The 14151-nt window shown below is 45.1% G+C and overlaps 1 protein-coding gene across 2 annotated transcripts in view; it reads right to left on the reverse strand.

Moving 5' to 3' along the window:
- Positions 1 to 14151, reverse strand: part of AHSA1 (activator of HSP90 ATPase activity 1) — a 926619-nt gene that overhangs the window by 477487 nt on the left and 434981 nt on the right. The gene's annotated exons all lie outside the window — the stretch shown is intronic.

A 14151-nucleotide genomic window follows, 5' to 3' on the forward strand; every position in this document is an offset into this window, starting at 1 on the left:
CTTGACCTGTGGGTTCAGTTCTAAAACTGGAACAGACTCTGCCGTACTACAACCTGCGAGACCCAAAAACTCTCGAGCTTTGCTCCATACCCATAATGCTCCTCTCCATTTTACCTCAAATCAAGTTTGCTGGTTGACAGACAGATATGTATCCTGAAAGTACTTTTGTGGAGACCATATCTGGTAAAGGATGGCTAAAAGGATGCAAAAAAAGACTTTGCTTGTTCCACCAAGAGATATCGCAGGTTGGGGGTCGGAGGGAGGGGCGTAAAGTATAAATGAAGATCAACCACACAGATGGAATGCTATGGTGAGAACATAACTTCGTTATATGATGTTGTCAATTTTCATTTATTCCTGGACCTGAGATTCAGAATCTCCAGCTACCATTATCTTGGGTGGACTCGCTGAAGAATATTCCTGAGCACCACAGAACCAAAGGACGCTCTTCCCCTAGAGGCCAAATCCAATCAGTACGGAGTAATAAACTTATGTGGGGTAGCCCAAGTTGCTGCTGCCCAAATGTCATCCAAGGAAGCTCTTGAGTGATAAACTACAGAAGTGGCCATCACTGGTGGAATGGGCTTTAACAGGTCCAGGCAAATTCAACTTTCTTTTTTGCAAACAAGAAAGATGTGCAATCTTTCAACCATTTAGAAAGCGTAACTTTGGATACTGGTTTACCTAGTCTAGCACTAGGAAAAGCAATAAAACAGTTGATCAGACTGATAGATTTTGTTCTGTGAAGGTAGAAACGCAATAGTCTGTGGACATCTAGTAAGTGCAAACAATATTTTCCTTTACTTGAAAATTTTGGAAAGAAAACTGGGAAATTTATAGTCAGAATAATATTAGTCTCTGAAAGAACCTTTGGTAGAAAGGATGGATTAGTCCTTAACAAAACTATCTGGGTGAAGTTAAATATGGCGATTTACAAGACAGTGCCTGAATCTCTGAAATTCTTCTAGCAGAGGCAATAGCTATTAATAAAGCTGTTTTCCAAGACAAGTACTTTAGCTCGCATGTGGCTGCAGGCTCAAAAGGAGGGTATATCAAAGTCTGAAGAAGCAAGCTGAGATCTCATGGAACATATGGGTCTTTAATAAGGAGGCCTCAGTCTCGAGGTTCTTTTCAAAAAGGCCTTGCAAAGTTTATGAAAAATTAATGAGGTTTCCTGTAACCCACTGTGAAAATCTGAAATTGCTGCTAGTTGATCCCTGATGTTAGAAGCTCTTCAAAGAGCAATGTCAAAAATTCAGGGATGAAAGAGGATCAATGTCATTATTATGAGCCTAACAAGAGAATTTTTTCCATTTACTACAACAATGTACTGTGGAGGGTTTATGCGAAGCTAAAATAATCTTGCAGACTGGAGAAGACAATGTTATGCTTGGCAATCAATGAAAGTGGAGAAGCCACACTGTAAGCGTTAGTTTCTGAAGATTCAGGTGAACTACTCCCTCTGGATGGGACAGGAAATCTGGAGCTGTGTCCACAGTCCATGGTCACTGCATCAGATGAGGCCAGAGGAAGGGGAACCAAATCTGTTAAGGCCAGAATGGGGCAATGATGATTCACCTTGCTCTTCAACCTGGTAGCTTTGTTCACAAATTGAGGGATTAACGGTATCGAGGGAGAGGCATATAGAAGTCCTACGGGACAATCACGGAGAACAGCATCTCTCTGGGACTCCCCGGAGGGGGGACCAGGGCAAAGTGGCTGCTACACTTGTTGCTTTGTGGCGATGCAAAGAGGTCGAAGCAAAGCTCGCCCCAGCAGTGAAAAATCATTTGTGCCACTTTTGGGTTGAGAGACCAGTTGAAAGGCATAAAAATGCATCTGCTCAGCTTGTCCGCTATCACACTGGAAGCCCCCTGATGCGCACTGTCATTAGAAAGTGGTTGAAGAGATTGCCCATTCTCAAACTGTAACTGCTTCTCAACAAAGGGGATAAAGACTTGGTTCCTCCCTGTTTGTTGATGTACCAGACTGATGTGCTGTCTGGATCATAACTGTCCCTGAAGAAAGAACAGCTTGAAAGGCCTACAACGCTAACAGCACTGCCCTCATCTGTAGGACACAATGTGCAAGTTAGTCTCTGTAAGTGACCAAGAGCCTTGGACTGTCAGCCCAGATAATGGTCCCCCCACCTGATCTGGGAAGCGTCCGTGGTCACTATGGCTTGGGTTTGGGGTTGTATGAAAGATCATCCTGCTAGAATATCTGTGGCGTGAACCCACCAGAGAAGATCCCTTCTGCAATGGTGGATCACTAAAATATGATGCAATATTGGCTGATGAAGAATGGACCATTGAGATGCAAGAAGCCACTGTAGAATTCTCATGTGGAATCCTGCTACAGGTTCCAAGATAATGGTCGCTGCCATAGAACCTAGAGCCTGCAGTACCAGACGTGCAGCAACTGTCTTGCTGAGGAGTCTCCTGACTTGAGATTTGATCTTTTCTAGATGGGGAAAAGGGAAACTATGCAAGTGTTCATATTCAGATTTGTCCCTATAAAATCCAGATTCTGTGTTGGAAAAAAATGAGATTTCTTGTGGTTTATTTTGACTTCGAAGTTGGCAAAAGTCTGAAGGAAACAGTCTCTTGATTTTTTTAAGAGATGCCTGGAGGGAATGGTGCTGAGCCAGTCGTCTAAAGGAAATACTCTGTGTAGTCTCAAGTAAGACGCTTCCACTGTCATGTATTGGTGAACACCCTGGGGGTTGTAGTGAGAACAAAAGGCAGGGCTCTGAATGGATAGTGACTGGCTCCCAGCCAGAAGCACAAAAATCTCCTGGAGCACTTGTCCTCCTTGATGTGGTAATACACGTCTCCGAGATCTATTGAGCACATCCAATCACCCTTTCCTAAGGAAGGAAGGATGGACTGAACCTTGACCATCCAGAATTTTGCTTGTTGAACAGATTTTTCAAAACACAGATTGAAAATTTCAGTGTCTTCATTGGGGCTAAAAAGAATCTGGACTTAATTCCAGATTCTTTCTGGTCTGGGGGCATGACTTTTCTAGCAGTTTTTGATTTCTTGAACTGCTGGCACCCTCTGACTGGGTGGAACATCGGGGATCCTTTTCAGTTTTTTTGGGATGAGTGTGAAAGGGAATAGTGTATCCTCTGGTAATAATCCTTTGCACCCAAACATCTGTAAATATTTCTGCCAGGCATGTTGGCGTAAGGATAACTGTCCCCAGACTGCTTCCAAAGGCAAGCAATCAGGCCTCCTTTCAGGAGTGCTGGTAGAGAGTTTGTCCGCGAAAGAATCTCTGGAACCCTGACTTTGCGGGCCACCTCTGCCACGTGGACAGCGTCTTCCACTGAAACTCCCCCCCCTGCCCCTACGGGAGCTACCACCATGTGTGTCCCAGAAAGGCCTTGGGTCTTTCGGAACCACATCTTTCCACTCCTCTGGTTCCTAGACGACTGCTGAGTAGAAAAAACATATGCCCACTGCAGAAAGTACAGTTGTGTACACTTACCATAAATGTAGATGTTCTAGTGTATTCACTGTTGCAGTCATCACTTTTGGGTTATCTGCTTGCAGTAGCCCTCAGTCGGAATGATTAAAGTCTTGGGTCCCACGTCGGTTGCTGTGCCTTCTTCCATGACGTCAAGTCGTCAGGGGTATAAAACATGCAACCGACGCCATTACATCAGTTTTTCTTGCCTCAGATGTCAGGTGCCCTGTTAATGGGAAGAAATTAAATCTATAAATATACAAGGTTATAACTCCAACAAAAAAGCAAATACAACAAAAAGCTTTTCAAGATAGCAAAGGAAGTAGAGGTATATCCAAAAAGGAAAAAGAGGCTGGCTAGAAGGAGGGTAAAGTACAGTTTTGTACCTACCATAAATGTAGATGTCCGAACTGGATAGCATCTGCAGTCATAACAAATGGGTTGTCCTGTCGTCAGGCAGCCCTTGATGGCGGATTCCAAAGTCTGGGTCCGCTCGCTGATGTCGCACTTCACCCGACGTCATCTCTGCTGGTCTTCGGGTATAAAGGCATCAGCAGACGCCATTTTCCTCAGTGTTTCTTGCCCCAGATGCCAATTGCCCTCTTGGAAGGCTAAATTTTGGATAAATGCCAATGTTTCCAAAAAAGTAGAAGGCAAACACAAAAATAAGCATGTATGTACATATATACAAACAAATACACCATAAGAGACTCCCCCCCAGCTAGCTATTAGGAGGGTAAATACCCTAGGAGTACCACAGAGGGGAAGGAGGGTGGGTAATCCTGACTGCAGATGCTATCCAGTTCGGACATCTACATTTATGGTAGGTACAAAACTACTATGCCCTTCATGGATGCATCTGCAGTCATAACAAATGGGTAGAATACCATAGCCAAACTAGGGGTGGAGGAAGAAAAATTATGGTGTAGTTAGGATCCCTTGCAGTACAGCAGTGGCAAACCCTGCTCGGGATCTAGAGTATAGAGGTAAATTATAATGCTTGGCAAATGTATGCACGGAGGTCCAAGTAGCCGCCTCAATAATGTCCTTGGTTGCCACTCCTCGTAAGAAAGCTGTGGTAGTGGCTGTAGCCCTTGTAGAATGAGGTCTTATGTTCTGTGGAATTGGTTTTCCATGGTAGGAGTAACAGAATCTTATGCAATTTCCTATCCATTTGGAGATTGTCCGTTTGGAAATTGCTTTTCCTTCCCTTCCTGTTGCATAGGCTACTAAAAGCTGGTCAGTTTTTCTGTTACTTTTGGTTCTGTCCAGGTAGTAGCGTAACTGTCTATGTACATCCAAGGTATGCAGCAGTCTTTCCCCCCTGTTTTGTGGATTGGGAAAGAAGGTAGGTAGGTGGATTGCCTGGTTTAAAGACACTCTGGATACCACTTTAGGCATAAATGTAGGATTAGTTCTCATGGACACCCTATCTTGATGGAAGATTAGGAAGGGTTGCACTGCCATTAAGACCTGTAGTTCCGAAACCCTCCTTGCTGAGGTAATTGCCAGTAGGAAAGCAGTTTTCCATGACAGGTGTTGCAGATCTGCTGTTGCTGCTGGTTCAAACGGAGGGAGTGTCAACTTTTCTAGCACAAAGTTCAAGTCCCATGCTGGTAATGGTGGTTTCCTAGGAGGTTTTACATTCTTGATCCCTCTGAGGAAATGCCTGAGTAGAGGATGAAAAGACAGGTGGATCAAGCTGTATTCTGCTGAAATAGCTGATGCATGTATCTTGATGGAGGAATAGGACAGGCCTGTATGTAGAAGCTCTGCCAAGTACTCCAGAATGTTAGCAATATCTATGTTCGACACATCTTTTCCTCTCAGTACTCCAAATGACAAACCTTTTCCATTTTCCTGCATAGTTCCTTCTTGTTGAAGGTCTGCGGGCTTCAAGGATAATGTTTTTAACCCTTTGGGAAAGGTCTGGGTTAGTTGCTGCTATGTGATGTTCCAGGCAGTCAGTTGCAAGGTTTTTAGGTTTGGATGCATGATGTTGTAGTTGTTCTGAGTTAACATCAAAGGCATCAGGGTATTGACCACATTCTCTCCCGAGACATGCTCCTCAGCAATGGGTACCAGTATTGTCTTGGCCAATTCGGAGCTATCAGGATTATCCTTGGACGTTCCTCTTTGATTTTCAGTAGTACCTTGTGCATCAAGGGAAGAGGTGGAAATGCATATGCTGTCAGGCCTTTCCAGCTGAAGGATAGAGAGTCCACCTTCCATGCAAGTGGGTGGAATGTCCTTGTGCAGAATTTTTGAGCTGGTGATTGAGTGGGGAAGAATAGATCTATTTGTGGCATTCCCCATTTCTTTGTGATGGCCTTGAAGATGTCCGGGTGTAGCATCCATTCGTGAGCATCCGAGGTGGTTCTGCTTAACAAGTCTGCTAGGGTGTTCTCTTTTCCCGGCACAAATATTGCCTGTAACTGGATGTTGTAGCTGAGAGCCAGATTCCAAAGGTCCAAAGTCATTCTGCATAGGGGGTATGAATGAGTGCCTCCCTGTTTGTTGATGTACCACATGACTGTGGTGTTGTCTGTCCTTATCATCAAATGGCCTTCTTTGAGGAATGGTCTGAATTTTGGATTGCCAGTTTTACTGCCAGCATTTCTTTTGGTTTATGTGCAGGTGCAGCTGGTCTTGAGTCCACAATCCTTGTATGCATTTGTCCAGCATGTGCGCCCCATCCTAGGTCTGAGGCGTCCGTTGTGATGGTTTGGCTTGCTCGAAAGTTGTGGAAGGGTAAGCCTGGGTTTGACTGGCATGCTTGAGCCCACCATAGGAACTCCTGTTTTAGGCATGGGATTAGTGGGATTTCTGTTTCTAAGCTGTGCCTGTGCTGAGACCATAAATTCTTTAGGTACCACTGTAGCTTTCTCATATGCAGTCTGGCATGTGGGACCAAGATTATGCATGATGCCATGAAGCCCAAGGCCTGCAGAACTTTTCTTGCTGTTAGTTTGTTCTGCTTTGTTAAGTAAAGAGGGAGTTCTTTTTGTTTTTCTGCAGTTAGGAATGCCATTTGTTTTACTGTGTCCAATTCTGCGCCCAAGAATGTTCTTGTTTGGGATGGTATCAGCCTTGACTTTTTTAAATTGACTGTGTATCCCAGGGCTTGTAGCAAGTAAATGACCCTTTGTAAATCTGTTGTCAGCTTGCTTTTGCTGTCCGCTTGTAACAGGCAGTCGTCCAGGTATGGATAAATTTGGATTCCCTGTAGTCTGCAGTGAGCGATTACTGATGCCAGGCATTTTGTGAATACTCTGGGCGCAGTAGATAAGCCAAAGGGCAATGCTGAGAATTGATAATGCTCTGATCCTGCAAGAAATCTGAGGTATCTTCTGCAATTTGGTCGAATGGGGACGTGCAGGTATGCCTCCTTGAGATCTAGAGTTACCAGCCAACACTCCTTGCCCAGCATGGGAAGAAGTTGCTGTAGGGTCAGCATTTTGAATTTTGGGACAATGATGTATGTGTTTAAGACGGACAGGTCGAGAATAGATCTCCAACTTTTCTCTTTTCTTGGTACTAGGAAGAGTCTGGAGTAGAATCCTTTGCCCTGTTCTGTTATTGGTACTCTTTCCACAGCTCTCATCTTTGTTAATTCCGCTATCTGCTGTAGAGCTTCTATTTTTTTGATTTGGAGGTAGGTTTGGCATTCCTCTTTTTACTGGTAAGGTGTGGAAGTGGAACCTGTAGCCTTGGTCTATGGTTTGCAAAATCCACTTATCTTTTGTGATATAGTGCCAATTTTTCAAAAATAAGGCCAACTTTCCGCCTAAAGGTGCTGCTATTTGCTCCCTGGTAGGCGGTGTCAGAGCCAAGTCACTGTGATTGTCCTGTTGCAGTGGCAGTGGTTGTGTCTGCCTCGGTTATTGCCTTGCCACTGTCGTCCTCTGTAGGCACCTCCTCTGGATTGATTTCTGCCTCTAGAGCGTCTGTTCCTGCCCCTTTGGGATCTTGTGGAGTCAGGAAAGGACCAATTTTTGGCAGGCCAGTTCCTGCTAAACCTTGGGGGCTGAACCTGTAAGAAATCTTTAACTGTTTGTACAGATTTTGCCTTTTCTTCCATTTTCTTCATTACTTGCTGGGCAGGTGTACCAAATAGACTGGCCTTATCCATAGGAGCATCTAATAGCTTGGCTTTAACATGATCCGGTAAGACCTGTTCTTTCAACCATGCATGCCTTCTTATCACTGTGCCAGTCATGGCTGATCTAAATGAAGCCTCCAGTGCATCATAGCCACATTTTAAGGAATGGTTACTAACCTGTTGGATGTTATTCACCATTTCTAATACATATTTCTTATCTAAGGATTCATCAGAGGACAGTTTTTTAGTTAACTGATCAAGCATAAACTCTTGGTATTGGATCATATGAAACTGACAGTTTAAAGCTCTAGCTGAGAGAGTAGCAGAGGTGTAAACTTTTTTCCCCCATCTCTCTAAGGACCTGGATTCCCTTTCAGAAGGAATAGGGTTTTTTGCTGTGGTCGAGGCTACTGCCCTTAGGCCTCTGGGATATAGTTTCGGGATCTGCAAGTGGGGCCTTGTATAGGTGGTGATGAGTGTCTGGCACCCTGTAAAATCTATCTGGTTTGGCAGGGGCTGGAGGTAAAGAATCAGGAGCAGTGCAAACATCATTAAATGCATCATCCACAACAGGCAGTACAGGAGGTATAGCTAAGGGCCTATGTTGTGGTAAGTGCAGAAAAGTCCTAAGCCTTTTTCTTGAATCTGAGAAGTCTTGTCCCTGCCATTGGAATTGTTCTCTCATGGCATGTAAGGTTTCCCCAAAGGAAAATTCCTCTGGTGGAGAGGCAGCTGGAATGGATTCTTCAGCATCGGAATCTTCATAAGTAGAAAAAGGAGCCTCTGGCTGGTCTGTAATGTCTGAGTCATCCGCAGAATCAGAGGACACTGGCTCGGGGGGCTCTGCTCTAGGTCTCTTTTCTGGGGGCTGAGAGGCCCTGTCTGGGTGAGATTGGGATCCCCTAATTAAGGATATTAAATCTTCTGCCAGAGTAAGCATTTGTGAGCTTGAAGTGGGCCTGTGTGAGGGGGGCTTAACAGGCACTGATTTAGCAGATTTGGCTGCTTTAGCCCTGGCAAAGGCCTTAATAGACATGGCTGCAGGAGGCCTAGCTGCACCACGTGCTGGGGTAGAGACATCCAAAGGGATGGTGTCTGATAAATCACTAGGAACCACAGTTGTAGGCAAAATTTCTGAGGCCGATTCAACTAAGGTAGCAGGAGCCTCAGTAGTAGTCATGGATTCGGCTGAAGATTGATCGGTTTCGGCCGAAACCAAGACACCCGCGGCTTGCTTAACCGTGGTTTCGGCCGAAACCGCGGACCGCGAGTGTCGGTCTTTTTCTTTGCGTTTTTTAACAATTTGGGTAGTCGGAGGATCCGACGACATAATGTACGCAAAATCTGAGCCGAAAAACTGTTCAGCAAACTCCGACCGACGCCTAAGCGTTCGTCGTTTGAAGGAAGCACAGGCCGAACAGGCTGCTACGTCGTGGTCTGGGCCTAAGCAAGGCAGACAGTAAGAGTGGAAATCTTTATGAGGTATTTGTTTCCCACAAGTTAAACAGTTATTGACTTTTTCTGACATCGGCTGAGGCAAGAAAGAGTCCCCAACGGGTACTTAGCTTTTAGAAGTCTTCAAGTAGTATTCGGTAGTAGTAATATCTGGATCTGACCGACCGGCACTTGCGAACAGCTTCTGCTTCGGCGCCACGGCAAGAAAGACTGAGGAAAATGGCGTCGGCTGATGCCTTTATACCCGAAGACCAGCAGAGATGACGTCGGGTGAAGTGCGACATCAGCCGAAGCCGGACCCAGACTTTGGAATCCGGCCGACCGAAGGGTTGCCTGACGACAGGACAACCCATTTGTTATGACTGCAGATGCATCCATGAAGGACATCCAGGACTGCAACAGTGAATACACTCAAACATCTACATTTATGGTAAGTGTACACAACTGTACTATGTTCTTTGTGTTTCAATGTTGCAGTCATCACATTTGGGTAGATTCCCAAAGCTAAGGATGAGAGGAGGAATTTAAATAGAATTAGGACCAGCTAAAAGGCCCCGCAAGACTGCAGTGGCAAAGCCAGCTCTGGATTTAGAGAAGACTGGCAGATGGTAATGCTTGGTGAAAGTATGTACAGAACTCCAAGTAGCAGCTTCTAGGATGTCCTTGGAAGGGACGCCTCTGAGAAAGGCTGTAGAGGTAGATGCAGCCCTGGTAGAGTGGGGTCTGATCCTTTGTGGGATAGGTTTTCCATGGTGTTTGTAGCAAAAAAGAATGCAATGGCCTATCCATTTGGAAATGGTTTGCTATGAAATAGCCTTCCCCTCTGCCCCTGCAGCAAATGCCACCAGCAGTTGATCAGATTTCTTTTAAGGTTTAGTTCTGTCCAAGTAGAATCTAAGTTGTCTGTGCATGTCTAAGGAGTGAATAATCCTTTCCCCTTTGTTCTGTGGATTAGGAAAGAAGGTTGGCAAATGTCTGGACTGATTAAGGTCCACACTAGATACCACCTTGGGCATGAAGGAGGGATTAGTCCTGAGGGACACCCTGTCTGCATGAAAGATGTTGAAAGGCTCCACTGCCATGAGGGCCTGATAATTCAGATACCCTTCTTGCTGAAGTGATTGCTAAAAGGAAAGCTGTTTTCCAAGAAAGGAATTTTAAGTCCGCAGTGGCAGCTGGCTCGAAAGGAGGAAGGGTGAGCTTTTCCAATACAAAGTTGAGGTCCCAGGCTGGAGTTGGAGCTCTCCTGTGTGTCGTAGATTTTTGGCCCCTCTGAGGAACTGCTTGAGCAATGGAGGAGAGAAGAGGGGTGGTTCTGTGTTATAATGAGCTGAGATGGCTTAGGCGTGAATTTTGATGGAGAAAGACGGGCCCTTATGAAGCATCTCAGTTAAGTATTGTATGATCCGAGGTAAACTGGGCACGGTTGTGCTCATCCCTTGAGATTGGTTCCAGGCACAGAATCCTTTCCATTTTTCAGGGTAAGACTTTCTGGTACCAGGCCTCCTTGCCTCTAAAATTATACCCATCACTGGTTTACGGAGGGATGGTAAAGAAGAAATTATGCATTAGCCAGGCTGCTAGACTCTGTGTTTGAAGTTGAGGATGCAGAATTTGGTTCTCCTGCTGAGGCAGATGCCATGGGGCCCACAGTGACACTGCCCAAGAGGGGGTACCAGTATTGGCATGGCCAGTCTGGTGCAATCAAAATAGTCCTTGGTTTGTCTGGTTTGATCTTTAGTAGTACTTTGAAGAACAGAGGCAGGGGAGGAAAGGCATAAGCTGAAGGACAGAGCATCCACTTTCGTTTGTGTGGAGACCTTGTGCAGAATTTGTCCAACTGATAGTGTTGGGGGGAGGCAAACCGGTCTATATCTGGGCTCCCCCATTGGTTTGTCTACATGTTAAAAATCCTTGGTTCCAGTTTCCACTTGTGTGGGTCCATGAGGTTTTTGCTAAGTTTGTCTGCCAGTGTATTTAGTTTTCCTGGCAGAAATTGAGCTTGTAAATGTACCCGGTAGCTCAGGGCTGTGTTCCACAATGCCATGGCTAGTCTGCAGAGGGGGTAAGAATGTGTACCCCTCTGCTTGTTTATGTACCACATAACAGTGGTGTTGTCCGTCTATCATTAATTATCCTGGAAGAATGTGGTCCTTGAAGGCTGTCGGAGCATTATGTATAGCTAACATTTCTTTTTGATTGATATGCAGGTGCATTTGACTTGGGTTCCATTTGCCCTGAATGTACTTCCTTGCCAGGTGGGCTCCCCATGCATAGTCTGATGCGTCTGTTAAGGTTTGGGCGGCAGGGAGTAGTGTGAATGGTAGTCCCCTGTTTTGGTGGCAGGCCTCTGCCCACAAAAGGAACTCTAGGCGTAGGCAAGGTATGATAGGAATCATTGTCTAGATCCTGTGAATATTGACACCATAGGCTTTTGAGATACCATTGCAGTTTCCTCATATGCAGCCTTGCATATGGAATTAGAAGAATGCAGGAGGCTATGAACCCAAAGGCTTGCAGTATTTACCTTGCAGATAACTGGATTTTTGTGGCCACTTGCTTGAAGTAGGTTGTCAAATGAATCCGTTTCTCTGGCGTGAGGAAAGCCATATGGGAAGTTGTATTCAAGCTTACTCCCAGGAATATAATTTGTTGACAGGGTGCCAGTTGTGATTCCCTTTCGTTTATGGTGTACCCAAGACAAGTTAGTACCCTTTGAACAAAGGCCAGATGATTCAAAAGTATGTCCTGGCTTTCTGCCTGAATTAGACAATCGTCCAGGTATGGATATATTTGAATATTGCTTTGCCTGCAAAATGCAAATACTGGAGCCAGGCACTTTGTGAATACCCTGGGAGCAGTAGACAGGCCAAAGGGCAGTGCAGAGAACTGATGATGCAAATAACCTGCTTTGAAGCGTAGGTATCTTCTGCAAGATTCCCTGATTGGGATATGCAGGTAAGCCTCTTAAACCTAGAGTTGTCAACCAGGCATCCTTGCCTAGCATAGGAAGTAACTGGTGAAGAGTCAGCATCTTGAATTTTGGAATGTCCAGAAAGGTGTTTAGAGTAGACAGGTCCACAATTGGATGAATTGTTTTTTCTGGGTACCAGGAAAAGTCTGGAATAGAAGCCTCGTCCCTTTACCTTTTCTGGAACTGATTGAATAGTCCCCAAGATTAACATGGAAAGTACTTGTTTCTGAGCCTCTGGCCACCCGTTTGGTGTTGGCAACGTGTGGAAATGAAATCTGTATCCCTGGGACACTATTTTTAAAACCCATTTGTCCTGAGTTATGAGTTCCCAGTTTTTTGCCTGAAGAGCAATCTTTCCTCCCAAAGGGGCGGCTAAAATGTAAGTGCTTGGTAATTTTAAAGGAAAGTCATCGAGACTGTTTACCATATGGGAGTGCCTTGTTATTTCCAGATTTGGAAGTGGAGGCCCCCTCATTGCATAGTTCTGAGAGTCCCTTGGGACTGAAACTTGGTACTTTTGGTGCGTCTGGGTTTGGCTTGAGAGGATCTGGAAGGAGCTGGAAAGGACCAATTCTTATTAGGCCAGTGCCTACCAAATCTTGGAGGTTGCACTTGTAAGAAATCTTTCACAGTTTGCATAAATTTAGCTTTATCTTCCATCTTTTTTAGAACTTCTTCAGCCTTATTGCCAAACAGACTGTCCTGATTTAAAGGAGCATCCAACAACTTTGCTTTAACATGATCAGGCAGAGACTGCTCCTTAAGCCAAAAGTACAGTTTTGTACATACCATAAATGTAGATGTTAGAGTGCTAATACAGCTGCAGTAATCACAGATGGGTTTTCTGCCATCAGGCAGGTCCTCGGTCGGCCGAATTCCAAAGTCTAGGTCTGGCGTCGGTTGTTGTCGCTTTCTTTCCTGACATCAGTGCGACAGGGGTATACAAGACACAGCAGACGCCATTTTCTTCAGTCTTTCTTGCCCCAGATGTCAGGTGCCCCCAGAAGGAAGGCAATACATAAATTATATATATAATCATGCAATGCAATATAATCAAACATCAGTAGTTGCAAGCAAATACACCATAGAAGGATAACCCAATCAGGTTGTATGAGGAGGTGTTAGCCACTAGACCTTTACCAAGAGGGGAAGGAGGGAGGGAAACCTGTACTGCAGCTGTATTAGGACTCGAACATCTACACTTATGGTAGGTACAAAACTGTACTATGTTCATTGTGCATACAGCTGCAGTAATCACAGATGGGTAGAATCCCAAAGCTACGCACAGGGTGGTAGGCACTAGGTGGAAAGTACAGTTGTGTACACCTACCATAAATGTAGATGTTCGAGTGTCTTCACTGTTGCAGTCATAACTGTAGGGTGCTCCTGCCAGCAGGCAGCCCGAGGTCGGCCAGAATACCAAAGTCTGGGTCCGGCGTCGGCTGTACAAGCTAGTACCCTGACGTCAGTACGCTCTGGTACATCGTCCTCAGCAGACGCCATCTTCTCCAGCCTTTCTTGCCCTAGATGTCAGAAGTCTCCAATAAAACAAAAATGAATCCAATAAGGAAACACAAATACACCACAAAAGAGAAAGAAGAGGGGATAGGAGGGAGGGAAACACCGACTGCAACAGTGAAGACACTCTAACATCTACATTTATGGTAGGTGTACACAACTGTACTATGTTCTTCGTGTTTCACTGTTGCAGTCATAACTGTAGGGCGGAATCCCAAAGCAGTGAAAAAGGGGAGGAGGCTTTAGACAGAAGAAGGGGAGCCAAGAATACCCTGCAAAACAGCAGAGGCAAAGCCTGCCCTGGTCTTAGAATACAGTGGGAGATTGTAGTGCTTGGAAAAAGTATGCACAGAACTCCAAGTGGCAGCTTCCAAGATATCCTTGGTAGGAACTCCTCTGAGGAAAGTTGTAGATGTGGCAGCTGCTCTAGTAGAATGACTTCTAATGGTACCTGGAAACTGTTTCCCATGATGAGTGTAACAAAATCTGATTCCATAAGCAATCCATTTGGAAATAGTCTGTTTAGAAATAGGTTTTCCAAGAGAACTGGAGGCAAAAGAAAAACAATTGAGTAGACCTTCTGAACTCTTTAGTCTTGTCCAGGTAAAATCGTAACTGCCTGTGTACA

Source organism: Protopterus annectens, chromosome 6.part0, assembly GCF_019279795.1.
Source record: "Protopterus annectens isolate FY-2018-M chromosome 6.part0, PAN1.0, whole genome shotgun sequence".
Lineage (NCBI taxonomy): Eukaryota > Metazoa > Chordata > Ceratodontiformes > Protopteridae > Protopterus > Protopterus annectens.